Below are 8,838 nucleotides of genomic sequence, written 5' to 3' on the forward strand. Positions count from 1 at the left end.
TATTCTATTCATTTTATACCACTCTTCAAATTACGGATGTTTCCCCACCGAAACCGACCCTCACAAAAGAAAAGCTATCTGGGGCCTTAGATCCCCTTTCAAAGGCTCAAGGTGAGACCCACAAACAAGGGTCAGCAAATTCCAAAGGAGATGAAGGGCTTTTCCCGGGGTCACAATCAAATCAACGTGCCATGTGGCAGCCAAGTGCGAGTCTCCAGAGGCTTCTCTCAGGGCTCCCATGGGAAAGGGTTTGTGCACGTTGATTTCAGGCCACGTGAGCACTGCAGGTGTTGATCATAGTATTAATACAAGGACAGCTGCTCTTCCTGGCTTTCTTCGACTAATCTCGGTAACTTGGTTAAGCCATGTTATCTTCTACTTTTATGATGAGTAAATTGTCGTTTTCATCATTTCTTTGTAGCTGGATTTGGGGAAGGAAAGGAAACCAGGGAAGAAGGGGCTGAAATAATTGGTTTCCACCGTGACCTTTGAACCCTCGGGTGAGTTGTCAACTTCATTGAGGATGAGTGTCCTCTATATCAAACGAGATCACTTTACTTGCAAGCTTGTTGTGAGGACTGAATGAAACCTTTTCTTTTTTCTTTCTTGGAGTTTTGGAGCAACGTCCCTGAGCCAAGCCCCACACCAGCTTGAGCCCTATCATCGGTAAATATACGGTGCTTTCTCCCCTCCCCTCTGCACTCCAGCTTACTCTGCAGTCCGGGGGTGGCACCAGGATCCCCTTTAAGACTTTGCCACTTGGGCCAGCTGTGCCTCTGAGAAATTCCGTTTCTATTGCAGGCCACAAGGACGAGCTGAGAAATGGCTTCCAGTCACCATCTAGATTAGAAAGCCTATAGTTCAAATATAGAGATATCAGTTATGCCTGTGAAAAGACATTAAATCGCACAGGGCTGTAATTCCTAGACTCTACAAATTTCATCTTGCACTAAATTCTATTATTTCATTTATAATTCAGATTCTTCAAATCTAAGAGTGCCTAGCTTAAAATTATAATACCTACAACTATTCCAAAACTGGACTCTTTAATTGCCTTACTGGAACCAGTAGCTGATTCAAAGCAAAACGAAACAAAATTCCTCCTTTCTCTAATTTAGTGAATCAATGATCTAACTGAACTCATTTTTGGACTGAGTTTGCAGCACTTGCAGCCCTGAGGGACACATTCCCCCACCACACTGAGCTTGCACTCCCATCAACTCAAGTGAACATTTTGCTTCTTCAGATTGGGGGGGTGAAGGAAGTCACAAAAGGGTTAACATGTGCGGCATTTCATTGTAATATGTACTCACTACTAACTAAATTAAAAGAGATGTGAGTTATTAAAAACTCCATCTTAAGAAAGATAAGTAACAGAAATCAGAGTTCAGACCCGTTGTTACTGAGTTTCCAACCAACACCTGTGAGTTAAACCTATGGCCACCCTGAAAACGGTTCATATTTTCAAAAGCAATCCTTCATCGAAGATGAAATGCACTAAAGATTCATATTACATATCATGCTGCAATAAGAAAAGCAAATAAGGCCTTTCCATATTCAATAATAAAGTTTAAAGAAAAGGAATATTTGTTTAGCCAGTTAGCCAGAAATTAGGTGTATCAGAATACATCATTCTCTGAGCATTTTAGAAAATCAGGCTATTTTTACATTGTGTTTTTCTTTGTAAGCCCTTAAAAAATATAGAGAATATTCTTGAAATTATAGTGTTTGTCTTCTGGAACAAAAAATACTAATCAAGGAAATCTGCAAATTTAATTGTTCATTGAGCTTCCACAGCAAACACTGTGTGAGGAGGCTGAAGCTTAGAAGTCCAAAAACTAAAAGATTATTATTATTTCGATAATAGTATCTTATGTCTGCATAACATCTGAACTCAGTTCTTTGCAGAGGTTCTCTCCTTCCTCAAGCAACCTCTGAGGTAGGGAGGGGCGACAATATTGGCTCCATTTTACAGTTAAGAAAACAGAGGCTCACGGAGTCATAAGGCTGGGCGGGAACGTCCGTCCTGTTCTCTGGGTCTGAAGAGCACAGTCACGAAGGATGGAAGTCATTTCACATTTTAAAACGAAACAGATAACTTGTGCTAAATCCGTGTCCCGGCCCTGCCCTGAGAGACAAGGAAGTCGAAGTGGGTGAGGGCGCAGGAGGCCGGATTTCCTGTGATGCTGGACACGTGGCAGGAAGCGGGGAGAGCTGACACCGGAAGCCCTGGAAGGTTGCCTGCTCTGCAGCAGCTGGAGGGAGCAAGAGAGCCCTGTGGCTGGCATGGTCAGAAGAAATCTAAGCGGACTAAGAGCCATAATCTGCCCTCGACCTCAGGTATGCTTTCTCCGATTCAGGCGAAACTCAGGGTTCACCACTGAGAGGGGCTTCACCCAGCCCTCTTGGTGCCCTCCTCGGGGTTCCACGGAATCCTAACGCATGCTCGTCATTTCATTTTTAGGCTTTGCATTAATTTCAACCTGCTCAAGACATTAAAGCACTCGAGAGTTGAAAAAATTTTGGAGGACTCATTTCAAATGTCATGCTGCCAAGGCTCCCTGCTGGCTTTTCCATATTTAATCAAAAGCACTCGGTTGCCTGCTTTCAAAGTAGTTAGCGCCAAGCCCCCTGCCCAACAGCCCTAAGCTGCAGCCCTTCAAAGTGCTGGGTAGACTGACCTCAGCCAATCAGCCAATCAGCCAGCGCTGAGAAATTCAGACCTCAGTGCTGAGTGAATGCCCAGTGTCATTTGTAGCTGAATGCAGCCGTGTAATGGGTGCTGGGTGATTATCTGTAATGTATGGAAAGCAAGATGAGAATCTCTTTTTACTCCTCTTACTGTTTTCTAATCTAATTGACAAGGAGTTCAGGGAAGTGCAGTAAAAATTCTTCTCTAGTCAATGGGTGATTTTTTTTTTTTTTTTTAATGTGAGAACAATCAAAAAGTATGAAGGAGAATGAGCTGGAGTAACCTTGATTTAAGAAAGCAGTAACACACTATTTAAAAAAAAGAAAGAAAAGAAAAGTAACAAAGTGAAGGAAGAAGGAACAGATGGATGAGACCATCAGATTCCTCTTTCCAGGAAGGAAATTCATTAGTACAGTAATTCAGCTCTTTAATTATGAATGGGCCTATTTAATTCTCCAAGTTTACTACTGATTTCCTGAATAGTATATGTTTCTGAGTTGAACATACTCATTAGTCCTTTCCATTCCAGGACACCTTGGCAAAGAACTGAACAAATGACCTCTCAGCAGGTGAGCACCGGCGTGGGGTAACCTACCTGTGACCATCTCCCCAGAAAGTCTGGACCGCAGAAATGTTCACAATTTTTAATGAATGTGCACAGCTCTTGAATGTGCACAGTAGGACATTTTTAAATGATCAACACTCAAATTTTTGAAATTATTATGAATTATTGTCCCAAAGATTAAGAATTGAATAAAAGAATGCTTCTGCATTTTCATAATAAACCCAGAAGGTTAATATTTCTGGCCCAACTCTATAAAACAGAATTAGGAAATTAATGTCCTGCAATAGTATTTCTGAATATTCTGTAATAATGTTGCTCATATCTCTGTAGTTTCATGGGGAAGACAAATGTTTTCTGTAAATTCAGTTGTCATCTGCTTAGAACATAGGTCCCTAGTGGATAAGGCTGTTTTATTATATATATGAAATAACATACATATGAAAAACATATATGTGAAATAATATATATATATAATTTCATATATATATGAAATATATATGGGCTTTCAGATATATATATATATATATATATATATATATATATATATATATATATCTTTAGTCCCTAGAACAGCTCTAGCTTCTACAACCTACATGTCGATGGATAAGAAACTACTACAATTTCAAATGACAAAATACTTACAACCAAATCAGATTTTTCAATATAGGAAGAGCCATTTTTCTATCAAGTGCTTGTTTGCAGTGGTTCACACTGTATAATGAATCAACACCTTATATTTTTAGGTTTAAAATATATTTTTAATTCTTAAAAAGCAACAATACTGATATATACATATTTAAATAAATCTGTGTTTTCAACTCAATTAGCTATTTGGGAAGACTAATACAAGCATACAATTTGAGATTGGAATTTTACATTTTTATATGAAGGTGAATAAAGAAAGAAGGGGTTCAGGAAGAAGGAAAATGAGATAAATATTTTATACTTTTTGAAACTACAAGAGCTTTTTTTTTTTTTTTTTTTGCTATAGTAACAAGAAGAGTAAACTTTCCTGAGTTTCATGTAGATCCTAACTTCATGCTCACAAAAGGGATGGGGAAGAGTGATCATTTTTTAACATTATATTTATATCTATAATGATGGATATGCATTTTATTTTTAGATCTTATGCACAAAATCATCAAGTGGAAATATGAAAAGGAGCGTAAAATATACCCACTCACAGGGATTTTAAAGATATGCCTACCAACAAGAGCAAACATTTTATGTGAAACCCAAGATGATCTGCAGAGGGAAACGTGCTGGGCTGGGAAGGAAAGTGGTTAGAGGCTGCAGCCCAGCTTTGAGGCTATGATGGTCCAGTTGCTGTCAGGCTCTGCATCTCACTTTCCTGTTCTGTAAAATCTGACCAGATGATCTGAAAGCTCCCTTCCAGCTCTAAGCCGGCAATGCTTACATAGAGAATAAAATGAACGCCCCACCCCACCGGGGTTACTGCTGATCCACACAGATGCACACTCCCACTTCCCTGCATCTTCACGTTCACTACATTCATCTCCATCTGATTATCAAGTTGCAAACTGGACCAGCGCCAAACAGCAACTTCTGTCATAAAATCTCTCTCAATCTAATTCCCACATGGGAGAAAGGCACCAGGAAGATGGAGCGGCCCCATCTTCCTCCCCAAATGAAACACTACTAAGACAGTCCAACCAGCCTGTGATCCCGGCAACAGCTCCCAGCTCCAGATGTGGCAGCCTGATGTTGATGAGGTCAAGTCACAGATCCAAGACTCACCAAAAAAATTCACCACACACAGAAAAAGGAAAAACAACTTCTTTCCTTATCCAGAATGTGTCCATTAACCTGGAGGCACGTCCAAGAGCCTTGAAGCAGTAACCAACGGCATTAGCATGGAGTGCAGGTGTGTCAGCCCATTCCACGCCACTGCCAGCAGAGCCACCTGAGCGTCCCTAGAAGGAAGACCCCTTGACCTTCCCATTCTTACCATGAGGCACGGTTCCTGTTTTGGGGGAAAATCATCCTAAGGAAGGATATTGCGTTGCTATTGACAAAGGAAAAATACGCTTGTGCATTTCTCCCGGTAAGCTAATTTGCAAAAGGCCTAATCACACTAAGCAAATATTTTCCAGCCCCAAGAGAGGAGGGAAAGAGGATGAGGACGTGCTCGCCCCCTGAGGACATGACCCTTCCTCTCTATCCCTGGGAGAACTCAGGGCCAGGGTCATACCTTGTTCCAGGGTACCTGGGAAGGAGGGTCTTTGGCTGGTCCCTGGGTTCAGGGTGAAACTCTGGATGGTCCCACAATGTAGGAAAGGGAAAGTGAATGTCAGGGAAGTCCAACCGTGTCTGCTACACACCCATGTGGATGCGAGCCCCCTCCCATCACTGTGACTCCAAAGGCTGGAATCTCTCTCATCCTCTTGTCAGCACCCCAGACTGAATCAACATGAGAACATCGCTGAATGGAGTTAGAATCATAAATACCATTTCTTTAGCCTCTGAGACATCATGATTATGATATTGTAATGGCCACGCAGTCTGAACATTCGCCCATGTCAGACTGGGGCTCGCTAACCACCTGAAGGTGCACACCATGAGCCTCCTTTACAGTCAGCATCGGATGAAGCTGCTGGGCAGATCCAGGCCCCCCACAGCCAGGCCCCTGCAGGGCATCCCGCTGCCTGGCTACCTGGCTACCTGTGCAGGACCACAGCACTGTCTCACCTGTAGCCACGCAAAGCGAAAACCTCTGCAATTGCTTCTGGAAGGGCCGCTGGCAGAGGCGCTTTTCCATGGTGGAGGAAGCCTCCCTTAGCTGAGCAACAGCTGCTGAACCCCATGGTGGTCCTGCCTCCAGACATTCCAGTCACCTCCACATGGCTCTGCAGCAGAGCCCCGCATTTATGGATTGCAGCCGTGGCCTTTATGGGTGGACTATGAGTGAGTGAGGGGGAAAAACTGGAAGAAGGAAGCGTGCGCATGTGACTTCAGTGACGCCTGTGCTCCGACCACATAGTTTAAGTGTCAGCCTCCATCTTGTGCTTATTTTTAAACCATTGCTATTAACTTGACCAATGGTCATAATGCAGTTCCCCCCTTACCATCACAGTATTACCAGGAAATTCGTGTTCAAACTTCAGCAGAACAGAATACCCATGAGAAAAAGCACTAACTGGCTGCGTGCGGTGGCTCACGCCTGTAATCCCAGCACTTTGGGAGGCTGAGGTGGGCGGATCACCTGGGGTCAGGAGTTCAAGACCACCCTGGCCAACATGGTGAAACCCCGTCTCTACTAAAACTACAAAAATTAGCCAGGCATGGTGGTGCACGCCTGTAATCCCAGCTACTAGGGAGGCTGAGGCAAGAGAATCGCTTGAACCTGGGAGGCAGAGGTTGCAGTGAGCTGAAATTACACCATTACACTCCAACCTGGGTGACAAGAGCAAGACTCCGAAAAAAAAAAAAAAGGAAAAAAAAAAAAACAAAAAACACTAACCATGGTGAACAGAACTCCTGGCTGAAAACATAATTAGAAGATGCAAGGGAGCGATTTCCAGACTGCCAGCAGGGACTGAGCCGCTCACCCACCAAGCCCCACGGTCCACGTGTCGTCGGAGCAAACCTTGCCGGGGCTTCTCTGCCTTTTAGATCAGAGTAGGCCATTGGGGTCATCAGACAACTGCCCAGGTGCTGGCAATTGCCTGTCTCTGTTGAGGGATGGGTACAGGCCACGGGGAAGGTCCACGTTTCCTATGCCATCTGGAGAATCTAAATTGCTACAATATTTTAAATATGCCTTTAGTTGCAGGAAGGTGAGGGAGAGGCCACCAAAATGTGGGTTCCGCAAGGGCAGGAGCCTTTTTTATTTGGTTCTGAGGCCCTAGAACAGAGTCTGACACATAATCATTGTCAATAAAATGTATTAAATGAATGTTAGCTCTGAAATAACACTAAGATAATTAAATACCCTAATTTGTCTTCGTGTTCCTTCTGTTTTGCCTGTGGCTGGCTTCTCTTTGGCCATGTCCAGGCCACCCCAGGCCAATGACCTTCTACAGTCTCCGACTTTCTCCACTCAGTCCCTGCCAGCAGCCCCTCTTCTACCTCTGTGCCACGAGCACACATGGGGGTACTGTCGTGCACGGGGGGTACCATTTTGCATGGGGGGTGCCGTTGTGCATGGGTGGTACTGTCCTGCATGGGGAGTATCATTCTGCATGGGGTTACTGTCCTTCACTGGGGATACTGCCATGCATGGGGGGTACCATCTTGCAGAGGGGGTACCATCCTGCATGGGGGTTACTGTCTTGCACAGGGGGTACCATCGTGCATGGGGGTACCATCCTGTACTAGGGATACCATCCTGCACGGGGGGTACTGTCCTGCACAGGGGGTACCATCCATCCTGTGTGGGGGGTACTGTCCGGCATGAGGGGTACTGTTCTACACCAGGGCTATTGTCCTATACCAAGGATACCATCCTGCACTGGGGCTACTGTCCTACACCAGGGATACCATCCTACATAGGGGGGTACAGGGGGCACTGTCCTACACCAGGGCCACTGTTCTCCACGGGGGTACAGGGAGTACTGTTCTACACCAGGGGCACCATCCTACACCAAGTATACCATCCTACACTCGGGATACATCCTATACCAGGGGTACTGTCCTCCGCCGGGGGTACCGTCCTGCATGAGGGGTACTGTTTTGCACAGGGTGTACCATCCTCCACTAGGGGTACCATCCTGCACCCAGGTTACTATCCTGCATTGGGAGTACCACCCTGACAACAACTTTCCGGTCAGGATTTTCCCAGATTCCGTCCCTCAAGAAATAATAAAAAACGTTTGCCCAACAAGTTATAGTGTGCACAGCATTTGGGACATCATTTTATTTGTGAGCTACATTTATCTAACAGCAGGAAGCAGTAAGGCATGTAGAGAAGGCATGACCTTTGCAGGTGGGGACACGAGATGCCAAATCCCACTTCAGTCAGCAAGAACTGTGTGGCCTCAGGAAAGTTAGTTTAAATGGATTTGAACCTCAGCTTTCTCATGTAAAGTGAGACACGAATACCTTCCTCTTAGAGTTCTGATAAAGATTAGATCCCATGGATGCAAAACCTAGCACGGTGAGCAGCAAATAGGAACCCAAAACCAGTCATGTGCCTTCCCACCATCGTATTCACTTGCTTGCCAGTATCATCACTTGGTGGGATGTTCCTATGCGACGTGGCCCGTTTCTTGTCTCCCATCAGAGCAGGCAGGCAACAGGGCAGGACGAAGGCAGGCTCTCCAGTCTCTCTGACTTCTTCCCCCAGCAGCTGAGTCCTTGGGGGACATGGTAGACTCCAAGCACAATTTCCCCAAAAACGAAAAGCATGAAGGTCTCACGGGTTGTGGGAGCAGGGAAGGTTCACTGGAGGCTCTGCAGGAAGCAGCGTGCCCAGAGGGCCCACCTGCAGAAGACACACCGGCCGGGAACAAAGGACCAACTCCAGCTGCAAATGCACTTTGCTTGCCCCCAGTGATTTTATTTCCAAATGTAAATAGCTGTCAATATAAAATAACATTTGTTTTACAAAAATCTGAATTTC

At 44.8% G+C, this 8,838-nt stretch overlaps 1 long non-coding RNA gene across 1 annotated transcript; it reads left to right on the forward strand.

Annotated features, from left to right (window-relative positions):
• The first annotated feature begins 2,222 nt into the window (after positions 1-2,222).
• Positions 2,223-7,218, forward strand: LOC107127185 (uncharacterized). Its single transcript, XR_006691814.3, has 3 exons — positions 2,223-2,340; positions 3,222-3,261; positions 4,381-7,218. It is a non-coding gene; the product is annotated as an uncharacterized lncRNA (long non-coding RNA).
• Positions 7,219-8,838: the final 1,620 nt, after the last annotated feature.

Source organism: Macaca fascicularis, chromosome 13 (assembly GCF_037993035.2).
Source record: "Macaca fascicularis isolate 582-1 chromosome 13, T2T-MFA8v1.1".
Lineage (NCBI taxonomy): Eukaryota > Metazoa > Chordata > Mammalia > Primates > Cercopithecidae > Macaca > Macaca fascicularis.